The sequence below is a fragment of the Antechinus flavipes genome, chromosome 5 (genome assembly GCF_016432865.1).
Source record: "Antechinus flavipes isolate AdamAnt ecotype Samford, QLD, Australia chromosome 5, AdamAnt_v2, whole genome shotgun sequence".
Classification (NCBI taxonomy): domain Eukaryota; kingdom Metazoa; phylum Chordata; class Mammalia; order Dasyuromorphia; family Dasyuridae; genus Antechinus; species Antechinus flavipes.
In genome coordinates, this window is record NC_067402.1 from 199,916,097 (window position 1) to 199,934,381 (window position 18,285).

Consider the following 18,285-nt stretch of genomic DNA (forward strand, 5'->3'; position numbering starts at 1 on the left):
ATCTTATAGGGAAGGCTGCTACCTTACATCCACTCCATATTCTTGCTAATGATTTTAGGTAGATGCTGCTTATCATTTTAAGGAAAAATTCATTTACACCTGGTTTCAAGTGTTTTAGTAGGAATGAGTGTTGTATTTTGTCAAAAGCTTTTCTGCATTTATTGATGTAATCTTTTGGTTTTTGTCACTTTTGTAATTAATATAATCAGTTATGTCAATTATTTTCCTTGTGTTAAACCAAAAGTTCCATTTGGTCTCAATGTATCATCTTTGTGATATATTGTTGTAGTCTCTTATCTGGTATTTTATTTAGAACTTTTATATCAATATACATTAATGAAATATAATTTTTCTGTTTTTGCTCTTTCTGGTTTAGGTATCAGCATCACATTTGTTTCATAAAAGGAGTTTGGTATCTTTTCTTTGCCTATTATTCCAGATAATTTATTTAATATTGGAATGAGTTGATCTTTAAATGTTTGATAGAAAATTATTTGTAAATCAATCTGGTCCTGATGCCTTTTTTTTTCTTTAGGAAACTCATTTATGGCCTGTTCAATTTGTTTTTCTAAAATGAGCTTATTTAGACATTCTATTTCCTTTGAGCAGTTTATATTTTTATAAGTATTCTTCCATTTCACTTAAATTGTTAAATCTATTGGCATATAACTGGGCAAAATAATTTCTAATAATTGCTTTATTTACATCTTCCTTAATGGTATATTTACCTTTTTCATTTTTGCTCCTAGTAATTTGATTTTTTTTCTCCTTTTAAAAATATATTAAGCAATGGTTTATGTATTTTATTGGTTTTTCAGAAACCAACTCCTAGTTTTATTATTTAATTAATAAATGGCTTTTTTACAATCTATTTTGTTAATCTCCCCATTTGATTTTTTGGAATTTCAATTTGGTATTTATTTGAGGATTTTTAATTTGTTTTTTTTTTCACCTAGTTTTTTTGAATTGCATACCCAATTCATTGATCTGTTCTCTATATTTTTGATGAAAACATTTAGAGATATAAATTTCCCCCTGATTATTGCTTTTGCTGCATCCCACAAGCTTTGATATGTTGTTGCATTATTATCATCCTCTTATATAAAATTATTTATTGTTTCTATGATTTGTTCTTTAACCCACTTATTCTTTAAGATTAGATTATTTAATTTCTAACTAAATCTTAATTTGTATTTCCATGATCCTTTATCAAATATAATTTTCATTACATTTTGATCTGAAAAGTTTCAATCAATCAATTTTTTTTGCAATCAATATTTTTGCTTTTCTGCATTTAAATTAAAAATTTTTTATGCTCTAAAATGTGGTTAATTTTTGTAAAGTACTGAGAAAGGTGTATTCCTTTTTATTCCCATTCAGTTCTCTCCAGATCTATCTAGCTTATCGAAGATTCTCTTAATCTCCTTCATCTGCCTTATTTAGTTTTTAGTTAAAGTCATCTAATTTTGAGAGGAAAAGGTTGAAGTTTACCATTATTATAAATATGCTACCTATTTCTACCTATATTTCATTTACCTTTTCTTTTAAAAATTTGGATGCTATAGCATTTGGCACAAATGTTTAATGTTGCTATTGCTTCATTATTCATGGTAGCTCTTTAACATATTGTAATTTTTCTGTTTATTTCTTTTAATTAAATTTATTTTAGATTTTATCTTTGTGTGAGATGATTGTTAATCTTTTTTTTTTATATCAGCTGAAGCATAATAAATTCTACTCCAGCCCTTTACTTTTATTCTACATGTGTCTCTCATTTAAAAAAAATTAATAAAAAGTTAACATTGTTAGGTTCTGGTTTTTGATTCATTCTGCTATCCTTTTCCATTTTATGGATGAATTCATACAATTTAAATTCAAAATTATAATTCTAGTTGCATATTTCTCTTCCTCCTATTTTCTCTCATTGTTTATCCTTCTGTCTTTTTAACCTATTCCTCCTTAGAAATCTAATTTATTTCTGACCATTGCCTCCAAAATTTGCTTTCTAATTCTAATTCTAAGGATTCTAAGAGCCCTTTCTTTATTCTATCTCCTTGCTCATAGCATACAGTGGTATGTATACTATATTACTTTTATATCGTACTAGATGTATATATCATTTCCTCTTTAACCCAGTTCCAATGAAAATGTTATCTGCCTCCTCTTTCCCTCCTTCTTATTATAGTAACATTTCTTCCATTCATGCCTCTTTTATATAGATAATTTGTTTCATTTTACCTTTCCCTGAATAATTTATTTTTTTAGGATCATCCCATCATAATCAAGTCAACACCAAGTCTTCTAGCTATATATGAACTATTTCAAACTACTCTCATAATTATAACATACTTAAAAGTTACAAAATATTTTCTCACATAAGAAGTAAATCATACACTTATTAAATCCCTTTTAATTAGTCTATCATGTTTACTTTCTTAAGTTTCTTTTGATTCTTAAAAGTCAAATTTTCTGTTCAATTCTGATCTTTTCTTCAAGAATGCAAGTCCTTTAACTCATTAAATATCTATTTTTCTCCTTGCAGTATTATACTCAGCTTTGCTTTACCTCAGCTTTGCTATAAGGTTATTCTTGGTTGCAAATCTAACTCCTTTGCTCTTTGGAATATCACATTCCATGCTCTTTGGTCTTTTAATGTAGAAGCTGCTAAATTCTTGTGTTATCCTCAATGTAACTCCAAAATTTTAAATTGCTTTTTTCTAGTTTCTTGTAATATTTTCTTCTTGACGTAGGAACTTTGAAACTTAGCTATAATGTTCTTGTCAGTTTTAATTTGTCTATTTCAGAAGGTGATTAGTGAATTTTCTTTTCAATTCCTATTTTACCCTCTAGTTTTTTTATTAAAGCTTTTTATTTTCAAAACATATACATGGATAATTTTTCAACATTCACCCTTCCAAAACCTTGTGTTCCAATTTCCCTTCTCTCCCTACCCCTTAGATGGCAAGTAATCCAATATGTGTTAAACATGGTAAAAATATATGTTAAACCAATATATGCATACATATTTATAGTTATCTTGCTGCATGAGAAAAATCAAATAAAAAATAAGAAAACAAAATGCAAGCAGACAGCAATAAAAGAAGTAAAAATGCTATGTTGTGATCCACACTCAATTCTCACAGTTCTCTCTTTGGATGCTGATGGCTCTCTTCATCACAAGATCATTGGAACTGACCTGAATCATCTCATTGTTGAAAAGAGCCATGTCTATCAGAGTCGATCATTGTATAATCTTCTTGTTGTGTACAATGATCTCCTGCTTCTACTCACTTCACTTAGCATCAGTTCATGTAACTCTCTCCAGGCCTCTCTAAATCATCCTGCTGGTTGTTTCTTATAGAACAATAATATCCATAACATTCATATACCATAACTTATTCAATTATTTTCCAGTTTCTTGCCACTACAAAAAAGGATGCCACAAACATTTCTGCACATGTGAATCTCTTTCCTTCTTTTAAGATCTCTTTGGGATATAATCCCAGTAGAAACACTGTTGGATCAATGCCCTCTAGTTCTAAAACTTCAGGGAAATCTTAATAATTTCTAGACTCTTTTTAAAAATTCTGACTTTCATGTAGTTCAGTAATTCTTGAATTATCTCTCCTTGATCTGTTTTTCTAATGAGACATTTTACATTCTCTTCTATTTTTTCATTCTTTTGATTTTGTTATATTATTTCTTGTTATCTTGTGAAGTCATTACCTTCCCCTTGCCCAATTCTAATTTTAAAGGAGTTATTTGATTCCATAGAATGTTGGATGTCTTTTCCCAAAATTGGTTCATTTTCTTTTCATAATTTTTCTTGCATTTCCTGCATTACTTATTTTCTCCCCTAATTTTCCTTCAGTCTCTTGTCTTTTAAAATTCTCTTAAAAGTCTTCCAAGAACTTTTTTTAGGTTTGTGACCATTTTACATTTTTATTTAAAGCTTTAAGAATAGCTGTTTTGACTTCATTGTCTCTTTCTAGAGTTTGAACTCTGATCTTCTTTATAACCATAGTAATCATCTCTGTTGTTTACTCAATTGTTTACTCTTTTTTTTTTTTAATGACCTATTTCTTGGCTGTTTATATTAGGGTTGGATTCTGCTTTTGAAGTGTGGGGGATAATGTCTTAGTCTTTAGTTGTTGAGGTGTGTGTGTGCGCCTGCTACTGTTTTCTTAGCTCAATTTGGGGGTTTTGGCTTTTTGCTTCCTCTAGTGTTCTATAATCCAAAGCCCAATGGGTTCAGCCAGAGTCCTCTGGCTTGTGACTTGGACCATGAGTGATCTCAAGTACTCTTCTTGGGCCCTGAAGCAGTGACCAGGTCCCCATAATTGCTGCCATCATAAATGTTCCCTGTAGTCCTTCTAGGGGCCCTAAGCATTTATTCTCCCCTCTCTGTCCTGGTACTGAAATCAGGGACTCTGATCTCCTGTGAGTGACCACGACCTCTGCAAATTCACTCCTCATTCTATAGCCTGGGACCTTGTCTGGTTAGTTGGGCCTGGATCCTGCCATCTTCCTCCATCAGCCACCAGATGAAAGTTCCTAAAGCTAAGACTGCTGCTTCCCCAACTGCTGCAAGGCTTGTTATTTGTTGGCTTGGAGGTATGTGCCCAGAGGTATCTCTGCTTCAGCCAGACTGCTATCCTGAGAGGTCAGACCTTTCCTAATTTCCTCCCAGTCTGTCTTAGGTGGACAACTATTTGACCCCAACTTTTAATAATTCTGCTGCCCTAAAACTCACTTTGAGGCATTATTTGAAATTATTTTGTGGTGATGGAAATGAGGAATTTGGGAGATTCAGGTAATTTCCTGCCTTATTTCACCATCTCGTGAGATCACTGGCTATACTGATTTCTAGACACTTGACAGTGCAATAGATTGGGTGCTATGTCTGGAGTCAAAAAGACCCAAAGAAAAATCCAGCTTCAGGCACTATCTGTGTGGTCACAGGTGGGCAAGTCACTTAAATACTTTTCTGCCTCAGTTTCTTCAACTCTAAATAGTGATAATTAATAGCATCCATCTCACAGGGTTGTTGTGAGATCAAATGAGATGATATCTATAAAGTGCACAGTACCTGACACATATTAACTGCCTTAAAAATCTTCTTTCTTCCTTCCTCTCTCCTTCCCTCCCTCCCTCCCTCCTTCCCTTCCTTCTTTTCTTCTTTCCTTCCTTCTTTCCTTGCTTCCTGGCAGTTGGGGTTAAGTGACTTGCCTAGGGTCACATGGCTAGTAAGTATTAAGGCCCAACTAAAATCCCACCTCCTACAAAAAAAAGCATTCCCCTTAATGCTAGTGCCTTTCCTCTAAGGTTAACTTCTACTTATCCAATATATATCTTTGTTTGGGATAAAAAGACCCACCCAAATTGACTACTACAGAGATCACTCATAGAAAGCAGAATTATTTATTAGAATCTCAAGAAGCGGACTCCATCCTGGTTTGTGAGCCAAATTTCACAGCAGGATAGGGCCAGAACCTTGAAAATGCTTATAGCTTTTATACATTTCAGACAAAGAATCTCCAAAATCCCGCCCTCTATATGTTGTGGTTGGTCACCTAAGTCTACTGTTCCCCTAGGTGGTCAGTGGAATGTAGTAGACAGGGTGATATGCAGTTTCTTCAGCCAGGTAATCCCTTCGTTGGACAATGGAATATAGTCCAGGCCTTATCTGAAATCATGTGACTCCGGAGAAGCCAAAACTGAGGTCTATAGGTTTGATCTACTTTAGCTAACAGTCTCTAATCAATATGTGCTTAATCTGTAAGTTCTTCACCTTTTCCCACACATCTTCAATTTAAGTCAACCAATTAATACCTGCTTTGTTGTAGGTATTGCACTTAGCACTGGGGATACAAAAGGAGGCAAAAGACAGTCCCTGTCCTGAAGAAAATCACAGTTTCATGGGAGAGATAACATGTAAACTACAATGTACAAATAAGATCTATACAGGACAAATTGTAGATAATCAGAGGAAAAGCCCCAACATTAAAAATGACTGGGAAAGTTTCTTACAGAAGATATTGCATTATTTGAGATATGACGGAATCTAGGGAAGCTAGAAAGAAAAGATAACAAGGGAGAGAGTTCTGGGAATGGGGAACAGCCTATAAAAATGGTTGGAGTCAGAAGATGGAGTGTCCTGTGCAAGAAACAGCAGGGAAGCTATTGTCACTGGATCCCAGAGCAGATTGCATAGAGGGAGTGAGGGGGAGAAAGTTTAGAGAGGCAGAAAAGGGCCAGGTTATAAAGGGATGTAAAAGGCAAACAGAGAATTTTATGTTTGAGCCTGGAAATAATAAGGGAGCCACCGAAGTTTGTTGAAGGGGGTAAGGGACAAATGACATGATCAGAGTTGTGATTTGGAAAGAACACAAAGAACAAAGGAATGGAGGATGGATTGGAGTGGATCTAGACTTGTGTAGCAGGCAGACCAAACAACAGGCCATTGAAGTAGTCCAGGTGTAAAGTGGTGAGGGTTTTGACAAATCTGGTGGCAGTGCCAGACCTGAGAAGGGAGCAAATTAAAAAAATGTTTTGAAGGTGGAAGTGACAGGACTTGCCTACAGATTGGATATAGGGGGTAAGAGTGAGAAGCTGAGGATGACTCTTGAGGTGACTAAAGAGATACACTCGAGAAACAGAGAAGTTGGAGGCTTTGGATGGAGATGGAGTAATGAGTTTGGGTTTGGACATGTTGAGTTTCAGATGATTATTGATGGCGAGGTGGCTCAGTGGATAGAATGCTGGGCCTGGTCAGGAAAGCATAATTTCAGATATTTACTGTCAGTGTGATCCTGAGCAGCTCACTTAACCCTATTAGCCTCAGTTTCCTCATCTGTAAAATGACCTGGAGAAGGAAATGGCAAACCAGTCCAGTATCTTTGCCAAGGAAATCCATAAGGGGTCACAAAGAGTTGGGCATGACTGAAATGGTTGCACAAAAACAATAGGATATTCATATCAAGATGTCCAATAGGCCACTGGAGATAAGAACCTGGAGTTCAGGAGATAGATTAGGGATGGAAAATAGATCTGAGAATCATCAGAATTATCAGAGATAATAATTGAATCCAAGAGAGAAAATGAGATTGCCAAATGTACAGAGAGTATACTTTCTGAATGTACTTTATCCGCTTAGCTCTGATCCTATGATTTTGGGAACATGAATTTGATCTAGTCTCTGAAGGCCCAAACACAATCTGATCCAAATCAGGTAGATATGAAGTGAACCAGGAGAGAGCAAAACTTAGAGGGAGCTGTTTAATAAATTGATATGAACATTTGATTTTTGGAGTACATATTTTACAAGGTTCAAAGGATAAGAAATTGTGAATTAAGAATCTACAGGACAATCAATCCAAAAGGGATGGGAAACCTTCAAAAATGAAATTCTGAAGACACAGGAAAAAAAAGTGGATGAGGAGGAACAGGGAAGTTGCTTCAAGAAACAAATTTGAATGCACAGTGAACTCACTGATCAAAAACTTAAGTTGATATACCCAAAGGCTACAAAGTTGTGCACATCCTTTGATCCAACAGCATTAGGATTGGGCTTGTATCCCAACGATCTCATAAAAAAGGGGAAAAGACCCACGTGTGCAAAAATGTTTGTGGCAGCCCTTTTTGTAATGCCAAAGAACTGGAAATTGAATGGATGCCCATTAATTGGAGAATGGCTGAATAAGTTATGATATATGAATGTAATAGAATATTATTGTTCTGTAAGAAATGATGAGCAGGCTGATTTCAGAAAAACCTTACATGAACTGATGCTAAGTGAAATGAGCAGAACCAAGAGAATATTGTACACAGCAATAAGATCAATTGTAACAGATGAGGTGATTCAAGGCAATCCCAATAGACTTGGGCTAGAAAATGTCCATTCGCATCTAGAAAGAGGACTATGGAAACTGAATGTGGACCGAGGCACAGTATTTTCACTTGTTTGTTTGTTTTTCTCTTTCTCATGATTTTTTTTTCTCTTTTGGTCTGATTTTTCTTGCACAACATGACAAATATGGAAATATGTTTAAAAGAATTGCACGTATTTAATTTATATCAGATTGCTTACTGTCTTGGTGAGTGGTGAGGTAAAGAAAGGAGGGAGAAAAAATTGGAACATAAAGTCTCACAAAAATGAATGTTGTAAACTTTATATGTATTTGGGAAAATAAAATACTATTGAAAATGTTTTTTTGGTCTTAATCTTCTCTACTTAATCCCTTTCCTCATATATGGGGACACATATATACAGACACACACACACACACACACACATAGAATTCCTTTGACCACCCTTACCTCTTAATTTTTCAGCATCTTTTACTCCTATGACATTTTCACACCTCACCAATCCTTATCAATGATCTTAGACTTTGAAATTCTACTTTCTGGGCATAATCTCCTACTTTCCATCTCTCCTTCTGTGTCACTCCTTCCAAATGTATTTTTTGTTCTCATCATGACCTTTGGTCCTTTTATTCCTCCTTTTTCTCCTAATCTATTATATCTCCTCTGATCTTCCTTTTCTTTCTTCATGACACAGTGGTTGGCTAGTTCAACTTACTCTGAGGAAGTGACTTAGCTCCTTTTGTTAAAGTTAAGTGCTCTACTTATTTATGCCTGTGATTTTGCTGCAGTTGCTCCTGTGAGAGCTTTTCAATAATCATTCTCCTTCATTTCCAAGCTCTTTCTATTGTAGGAAAAGAGTGGACCCTGCATGTGCAGAAATATATTGCAAGGGCTATTGCATAGCTCCATGTTCAGTAATTTTTCAGTTGAGACCAAGTCTTCATGAGCCCTTTGGGTTTTTCTTAGCAAAGATACTGGAATGGTTTGTCATTTCCTTCTCCAGCTCATTTTCCAAATGAGGAAACTGAGGTAAATAGGGTTAAGTGACTTGCCCAGAGTCACACAACTAGCAAATGTCTCCAGTCAGATTTGATCTCAGGGAGATGAGTCTTCCTGACTGCAGGCCTGGAACTCTATCCAGTGAGCTATTCTGGTTGTCCTTGTGTGGCTCTAAGGGAGTCAAAATAGACATCTTCAATCTGTTCCCTCCTATCTTTCTCCAAGGACAATTTGCATTTCTGCCAGGGTGTGGTGCAGGAATCTGGGGCCAGAGGCCACTCTGCTTTTCTCAGAAAGAGTGGGTATCAGACTAGAATTGTATCAGCTCCCTTAACTATTATTAGACTAGATCCCATGCTTTCCATCCAAGGCTTGACTTTTTTTTTTCCTCACCAAAATAAATGTAACAAATAAAAAAGAAACCCATCTATCCAATTTTATAGCTAAATGGAAATTGGAGAAAGTAAATATAGTAAAATATATACCAGACAATAGAAAGTGAAAGAAGGCTCTCATTGGGATGGAGATAACTCTCCTCAACCAAGAGAGTTTCAGATCTTACCCAAGAGAAAATTTCCCAAAGTCACTAATGGAGCAAATTGGGATTAGGTCCAATTTTCTAATATCTTCTCAGAGTCTTTCAGCAATCTGAAGTAGATTTGGCTTCCTCCACCTTCTTTTTCTTACCTGGAAGCCAGATGAAGTTTGATGAGTTCCCAAAAGGGATTAGAGAAGAGTCTAACTCTCTAACTTCCCCACAGTTATACCCCATCCCTCACATAGGGCAGAACATTTCAATCTCCACCATTAAGGAGAGTGTACCATACCAATGGGCCTTGGGACAAGCCAATGGGATTTGCAACAGGGGTTACACTATTTTTCTTTTGCTGTTGTCCACAAACACACTCTGGCTTCCCCAAACTTTAAACGAAATTTCAGTTGATCCTGCCATCCCAGCTGTGTCTTACATGTCACCTTCCTTCTACTACCAAGTTCTAGGAAAGAGTTGTCTAAAATTAAATTCCAAAAAAAAATATATAAAAATATAATATAATATTATATATATGTATGTATATATATATATATAAAATTTATCAAGTATCTATATGTGCAAAATACTTTATTGGTCCTCTGCATAGAAAGGCTAAAATAAAACAGTTCCTCCTCTCAAGAAACTTAACTACTTATGTCTGTGAGCTTGCTCCTGTGAAACTTTTCAGTAATCATTCTCCCTCATTTCCAAACTCTTTCAACATATAGTGTAAATATAAAATAAATATCAAGAGGCAGAATTGAACAAAATTCACTTCCTCTTACTTTTTTCAGTCCTTTTCTATCTCACTTCTGACCCCTTTTCCTATACTGATGCCACCAAGGTTATCAATAATCACTTAACTGCTATAATCAATAGTTTTTCTCACTTCTATTTCTTGACATTTTTGATTACCATACACCATTAAGCACCACATTCTCTTTTCTCCTTTGACTTCTCTAATTTTGCTTTCTCTTAGTTCTCCATCCTATCTGATGATGTCTATTTTGTTTCTGTTTTCTTGGCTAAGGAAGATGATCTTTGAATTGGAAAAGAAAATGTTTGCCTACATTTTATTTTTGAGGCACTTTTTCTTTCCTTGGACCAAAATTTAATCCAAGGAGTCCTAATAAGGCTATAGGCCATGATTTTACTTAGACTTTTAGCAAGACATTTGATTATGAACAAGCTGGAAAGATGTGGGCTAGAAAATTATATACTTAGATGGGTCTAGAATTGCTTGAATGGCCAAAGACAGAATAGTCATTAAAGGTTCAAATCAACTTGTAAGGAAATCTCTATTTTCTGACATCTGTGATTGGCCTTGTTCTAGTGAACATTGTGATCAGTGACATGAGGAAAAGCACAAGTAGAGTGTTTAGTATATATATATATATATATATATATATATATATATATATATATATATATATATATATACTATATATATATATATACTATAAACTACATAGTATATATATAGTTTAGTTGGATGACACAAACTTAGGAATGATAGCAAATATAATATACCTATCATGTGGTGTGCTAAGCCCTGGGGATAAAAATACAATGAATGAAATTTCCTTAAACTCAAGGAGTTTACATTCTAATGGGGGATATAACAAGGATATAAATAAAGGTACACTTCTAAATATATTTACAGACATATGCATATGCAGAATAAAAACACAAAATAGTTAAATTTGAGTGGGATCAGGAAAAGCTTGATGTAGAAGGAAGAGTTTGAGTTGCATTTTGAAAGAAGAGAAGGGATTACATTCCAGGAATGGAAGTCAGCCAGTAGAAAGGTTTATATGTTGCAAGGGCTATTGCATAGCTCCATGGTAATTTTTCAGTTGGGACCAAGTCTTCATGAGCCCTTTGAGGTTTTTCTTAGCAAAGATACTGGAATGGTTTGTCATTTCCTTCTCCAGCTCATTTTCCAAATGAGGAAACTGAGGTAAACAGGGTTAAGTGACTTGCCCAGAGTCACACAACTAGCAAATGTCTCCAGTCAGATTTGATCTCAGGGAGATGAGTCTTCCTGACTGCAGGCCTGGAACTCTATCCAGTGAGCTATTCTGGTTGTCCTTGTGTGGCTCTAAGGGAGTCAAAATAGACATCTTCAATCTGTTCCCTCCTATCTTTCTCCAAGGACAATTTGCATTTCTGCCAGGGTGTGGTGCAGGAATCTGGGGCCAGAGGCCACTCTGCTTTTCTCAGAAAGAGTGGGTATCAGACTAGAATTGTATCAGCTCCCTTAACTATTATTAGACTAGATCCCATGCTTTCCATCCAAGGCTTGACTTTTTTTCCTCACCAAAATAAATGTAACAAATAAAAAAGAAACCCATCTATCCAATTTTATAGCTAAATGGAAATTAGAGAAAGCAAATATAGTAAAATATATACCAGACAATAGAAAGTGAAAGAAGTCTCTCATTGGGATGGAGATAACTCTCCTCAACCAAGAGAGTCTCAGATCTTACCCAAGAGAAAATTTCCCAAAGTCAATAATGGAGCAAATCGGGATTAGGTCCAATTTTCTAATATCTTCTCAGAGTCTTTCAGCAATCTGAAGTAGATTTGGTTTCTTCCACCTTCTTTTTCTTACCTGGAAGCCAGATGAAGTTTGATGAGTTCCCAAAAGGGATTAGAGAAGAGTCTAACTCTCTAACTTCCCCACAATTACACCCCATCCCTCACATAGGGCAGAACATTTCAATCTCCACCATTAAGGAGAGTGTACCATATTAATGGGCCTTGGGACAAGCCAATGGGATTTGCAACAGGGGTTACATTATTTTTCTTTTGCTGTTGTCCACAAACACACTCTGGCTTCCTCTAACTTTAAATAAAATTTCAGTTGATCCTGCTATCCCAGCTGTGTCTTACATGTCATCTTCCTTCTACTACCAAGCTCTAGGAAAGAGTTGTCTAAAATTAAATTCCAAAAAAAATGTATAAAAATATAATATAATATAATATATATATATAATTTATCAAGTATTTATATGTGCAAAATACTTTATTGGTCCTCTGCATAGAAAGGCTAAAATAAAACAGTTTCTCCTCTCAAGAAACTTAGCTACTTATGTCTGTGAGCTTGCTGCAGTTGCTCCTGTGAGAGCTTTTCAGTAATCATTCTCCCTCATTTCCAAGCTCTTTCAACATATAGTGTAAATATAAAATAAATATCAAGAGGCAGAATTAAACAAAATTCACTTCCTCTTATTTTTTTCAGTCCTTTTCTATCTCACTTCTGACCCCTTTTCCTATACTGATGCCGCCAAGGTTATCAATAATCACTTAACTACTATAATCAATAGTTTTTCTCACTTCTATTTCTTGACATTTTTGATTACCATACACTATTTAGCACCACATTCTCTTTTCTCCTTTGACTTCTCTAATTTTGCTTTCTCTTAGTTCTCCATCCTATCTGATGATGTCTATTTTGTTTCTGTTTTCTTGGCTAAGGAAGATGATCTTTGAATTGGAAAAGAAAATGTTTGCCTACATTTTATTTTTGAGGCACTTTTTCTTTCCTTGAACCAAAATTTAATCCAAGGAGTCCTAATAAGGCTATAGGCCATGATTTTACTTAGACTTTTAGCAAGACATTTGATTATGAACAAGCTGAAAAGATGTGGGCTAGAAAATTATATACTTAGATGGGTCTAGAATTGCTTGAATGGCCAAAGACAGAATAGTCATTAAAGGTTCAAATCAACTTGTAAGGAAATCTCTATATTCTGACATCTGTGATTGGCCTTGTTCTAGTGAACATTGTGATCAGTGACATGAGGAAAAGCACAAGTAGAGTGTTTAGTATATATATTATATATATATATATATATATATATATATATATAAACTACATAGTATATATATAGTTTAGTTGGATGACACAAACTTAGGAATGATAGCAAATATAATATACCTATCATGTGGTGTGCTAAGCCCTGGGGATAAAAATACAATGAATGAAACAATTCCTTAAACTCAAGGAGTTTACATTCTAATGGGGGATATAACAAGGATATAAATAAAGGTACACTTCTAAATATATTTACAGACATATGCATATGCAGAATAAAAACACAAAATAGTTAAATTTGAGTGGGATCAGGAAAAGCTTGATGTAGAAGGAAGAGTTTGAGTTGCATTTTGAAAGAAGAGAAGGGATTACATTCCAGGAATGGAAGTCAGCCAGTAGAAAGGTATAAAGAAAGATGATGGAGTATTATGAGTATAGGAATGAAGGGAAATGTCCAATTAGGCTAGAATGATTGGTCAGTTTGTGTGTGACTTTGAAAGCTAAACAGAAGGAGTTCCTGGAATTAATTGAGTTGGAGAGGGATATAGTCAGATTTGCACTTAAAGAAAATCACTTTTTTAGCAATAAGGAGGATGGGTTAAAGTGGAGTGAGACTTGAAGGAGTGAGATCAGGCTTTGTAATAATCTAGAAAGATGATGAAGACTTGAACCAAGATGGTAGTTTGTGTGAGCTGAAAAAAGTGGTTAAAAGAGATAGATGTCATAGAGGTAGAAATGGCAAGATTTGGCAACTGATTAGACATATGGGGTGAAGGAAAGTAAGGAATCAAGATTAATTCCAAGGTTACAGACTTAAGAGAATAGAAGAATGATGGTGCCTTTAACATAAATATGCAATTCTGGAAAAGGGTAAGTTTTTGGGGAAAACATGATGAATTTTTTCTGGACGTGTTGAGTATAACATCTCTCTGGAAATGTTCAACAGGCAATTGGTTTTGAAGCTCAAGGTAGAGAGTGGGTCTGGAGATAAGAGTTTTGGGAATCATCAGCACAGAGATAATTAAACCTACCAAAGGTGATGAAAAGAGAGAGACAGAGAGACACAGAGAGTAGGAAAGGAAGAATAAGAGACTTGTGATAGAATCTTGAGCAACATTTGTAATAGGTAATTAGAATGATGAACCACCAAAGGAGACTGACAAGGAGTGGTTAGGCAAATAAGGTGACAATCAGGGAAAGATAATTTCAGGAAAGCCCAGTCAGCACCATTAAAGCTATAGGTAGACCAAGGAGGATAAGACCTGAAAAAAGTTATGGGACTTAACAATTGAGATGTCATTGGTTATTTTGGAAGAAGGAAGTTTCAATTGATTGAGGAGGTTAGAAGTCAGGTAGAGACATGAGTGAGAATAGAAGTATAGGTAGTAAATAGAAATCACTTTTTCTAGGAGTTTGAGAAGGGAAAGAGATACAAGATAATATCTTGAGGGAATGGCAGAGTTTAATGAAAATTTCTGTTTTTTTGTTTGTTTTTCCAAGGATGGGGTAATTAAGGGATGGTTTGAAGGCAACAGGGAAGAAGAAACTAATAGGAAAATGTTGAAGATTAGAGAGAGATGAAGATGATTGATGTTATAATCTTCTCGAGAAGACAAAGGAATGAGTTCAAACACACACATGAGACTTCCATTGTCTTTTGCATTATTTAGCATTTTTCTTCTTCAGGAATCATGGTGTTTCATGACTTTTGTGGTGGCGATAAGTATGAGTTCTTTGAAAATACTATGCAACTTCCCAGTGCAAACCAAATTGATTTTTTTTTCTATTTGACTTAAGGCTCACTTTATTGTCCATATACTTCATTTATTCACAATATACATAACTCAGAAATATTAATGAACTAACTTGATGGGCTTCATTTTCTAGTTGTGTGTTATAGACTGGAAAAGTAGTCATTGCAAATAATGAGGCTGATTATCTTTGCATTGCTATGGATTTTATCAAGGAGATTTTGCGTTGAGGCTCATTACAACTAGTACTATATCTTATGTGAATAGAAACATTTGGAGAATGTTGCCATCAATAGGAATCCCTTTCTTCTTTGGACTTCATGCAGAACATTTTTCATGATACCACAGAACATCTAATTTGGTAGGAAAAGTGCTGAATATGCTGTCAGAGAATTTGGGTTCAAATCTTCTTGTTCTGCTCTTTATTACCTGTGTGATATTGGGTTGTTACTTGACCTTTCTAACTCTCAATTTCCTCATCTATAAAATGAAGGATTTGGAGTAGATGATTTCTGAGATTCCTTCTAACTCTTAATCTGAAACTTTATGACCTTAGGTAAGCATATAGCTTTATCTCTGTAGTCACATTTATTATACAGACATATAATTTTAATTCCTTCATGGGAGGCATCTTGTCTGAAAACAGCTTTCAAGATTAAATTGTTATACCAAGTCAAATGCTTTTTAAAAACCAATAAATATACAACATCCTATTTTTTTTTTGTTCTTTGTATCTCTCATTCAATTGTATGATCATTTATTTGTGGTATATTGTAGGAAACTGGAAGTCAAGAGACAGAGAAAAAGGTACCTTCAAGGAATATGATCTCTTGTACCAGAGAAGAATGCTTGCTTTGGACTCAAGACAAAGACTTCCAATGGCAAGAAAGGACTTATAATGTCAAGAGTAGCTACTAAGCAAGAAGGGATAACTCAGTGGGTCTTTATAAGGGGAATGACTCATGCTTAATTGCCCTTTTCTCTTCCTATTTATGTAACACAGCAGAGTCACTCAGGCTTCTTTCTGTGAAAGCTGGGAGAAGACAGCTCACCATTTCCCCCATCCTGGTTACCATGTAGCCATCAGCATATGGCAGCAAAAGCTGATGTCCCACCTAGGTCAGTCTGAGCTTAGATCTCAGTCCTAGCCACTTCTGTTTTTATGCTCCTTTTCCAAATATAGGTGACTGAAAATTTACCTTACAATGGTTTAATCTAAGTTTCAAATTGACTATGAATTTGAGAAATCAAGAAGACCCGATGGAACTGATAGGCAGCAGGGGAAGTTTCTGCATAGGAAAAAATAACTACAGACAAGATAGGAAATGTAGTCCTTAGGATGGCTGACAAAATACAGACTTTTGTGCAAAGCTGAAGTGAAATGGAAAAGAAGAATAAGCAGTGGTTATACATTACCAGATCCTGTTTTATTTTCTGTAGAAATATGCTTGTGTTCTGTATTTAGTGTTTAGCTATGTTCTGTGTTTAGTTTAAATAGGAAATAAATATCTATCACCTACTTTATTCATATTTTCTATTAAGTGGATTTTTATTTTCTTCCTAGAAGAAGAGCCAAACCTAAGCTTTAAATGATTTTCCCTCTGGAGGTAAGGGGAGGGAACATAATTTGAGAATTGAGAGGGACTTGAGTGGCTATTTAGTTGAACTTATACCCAAAAGCTGCTCCTACTATAACATACCCAGAAAGTGGCCAGATAGCTTCTGTCTGAAGACCTGCAGAGACCCTACCACTTCTCTAAGTAGCTGATTCCATTTAGGTCAGCTCCCTGACAGCACAGACATAACACACACACACACACACACACACACACACACACACACACATATCACTTAATATTTGTTGAATTGAATTGTATGTCCAAAATCCCCACAGTAAGGTAGCAAATGGAATAAGTAGAATATATCCTTTAGTCCAAATCACAAAACCATTGTTAATGCTGGTACTAGGGCAAACAATTTCACTATCTGGGACAGAGAAAAATAAACCAAACTGGACCTTGTTCTTGCTCCTTACTAGTACCTCCAAGAAGAAGAGATGAAGTAGGAAACAATGAATGATCTGGGCAATTGCTAGAGTATCGATTGGCTCTTGTCATAGACATAGTTTTGGGGTAGTCTTCTAAAACTAAAGAATTATTTCTAGGAAGAAAACAAATGAATTTTCTAATGCTTTACCTTTATCTAAAGTCAATTTAAATGCAATTCTGATGGATAATGTTGGTAAAAGAATCACAGTGAAATGTGATAGCAACATGAATTCTAGGGCAGTTGGGTATATCAGGTCTGTATTAGGAGAAAGGGGGTTTTGTTGATGAGTCAAATAGAACAAAAGATGAAAAATGAAAGAGGAAGAGTGACTATAATAGCAGATACAATCAGATGTGAGATTGGATGCCTAACCAAGCATTTTTCAGAGTTAGGAACAGTCCAACTTAGAAGGAAGGAATTTGTGTCCAAAGAAGAACTGGAACTTATAATTGAATACCACCAGATAGATAATTTTGACTATATTAAGTTAAAAAGTTTTTGTACAAACAAAAATAATGCAGATAAAATTAGAAGGGAAGCAATAAATTGGGAAATCATTTTTACATTTAATGTTTCTGATAAAGGCCTCATTTCTAAAATATATAAAGAATTGACTCAAATTTATAAGAATTCAAGCCATTACCCAATTGATAAATGGTCAAAGGATATGAACAATTTTCAGATGAAGAAATTAAAACTATTTCTAATCATATGAGAAGGTGCTCTAAATCATTATTAATCAGAGAAATGCAAATTATGACAACTCTGAGAGACCACTATGTACCTCTCAGATTGGCTAAGATGACAGGAAAAGATAATGACAAATGTTGGAGGGGATGTGGAAAAACTGGGACACTGATACATTGTTGGTGGAGTTGTGAACAGATTCAGCCATTCTGGAGAACAATTTGGAAATAGCTCAAAGAGTTATCAATCTGTGCATACCCTTTGGTCCAGCAGTGTTTCTACTGGGATTATATCCTAAAGAGACCTTAAAGGAGAAAAAGGGACCCACATGTGCAAAAAAAGGTATGTGGCAGCCCTTTTTGTAGTGGCTAAAAACTGGAAATTGAAAGGATGCCCAACAATTGGAGAACAGCTGAATAAATTGTGGTATATGAATGTTATGGAATATTATTGTTCTGTAAGAAATGACCAGCAGGATGATTTCAGAGAGGCCTGGAGAAACTTACATGAACTGATGCTGAGTGAAATGAGCAGGACCAGGAGATCATTATACACTTCAACAACAATACTATATGATA

The 18,285-nt window shown here is 35.1% G+C and overlaps 1 protein-coding gene across 1 annotated transcript in view; it reads left to right on the plus strand.

Moving 5' to 3' along the window:
- The window catches only part of PEX26 (peroxisomal biogenesis factor 26), a 43,847-nt gene extending 27,353 nt beyond the window's left edge, over window positions 1–16,494 (plus strand). Inside the window, exon 7 of the transcript XR_007947896.1 lies at window positions 15,749–16,494. The gene's annotated coding sequence lies outside the window, so the exon portion shown is untranslated. The remainder of the gene's footprint in view (window positions 1–15,748) is intronic.
- Window positions 16,495–18,285: the final 1,791 nt, after the last annotated feature.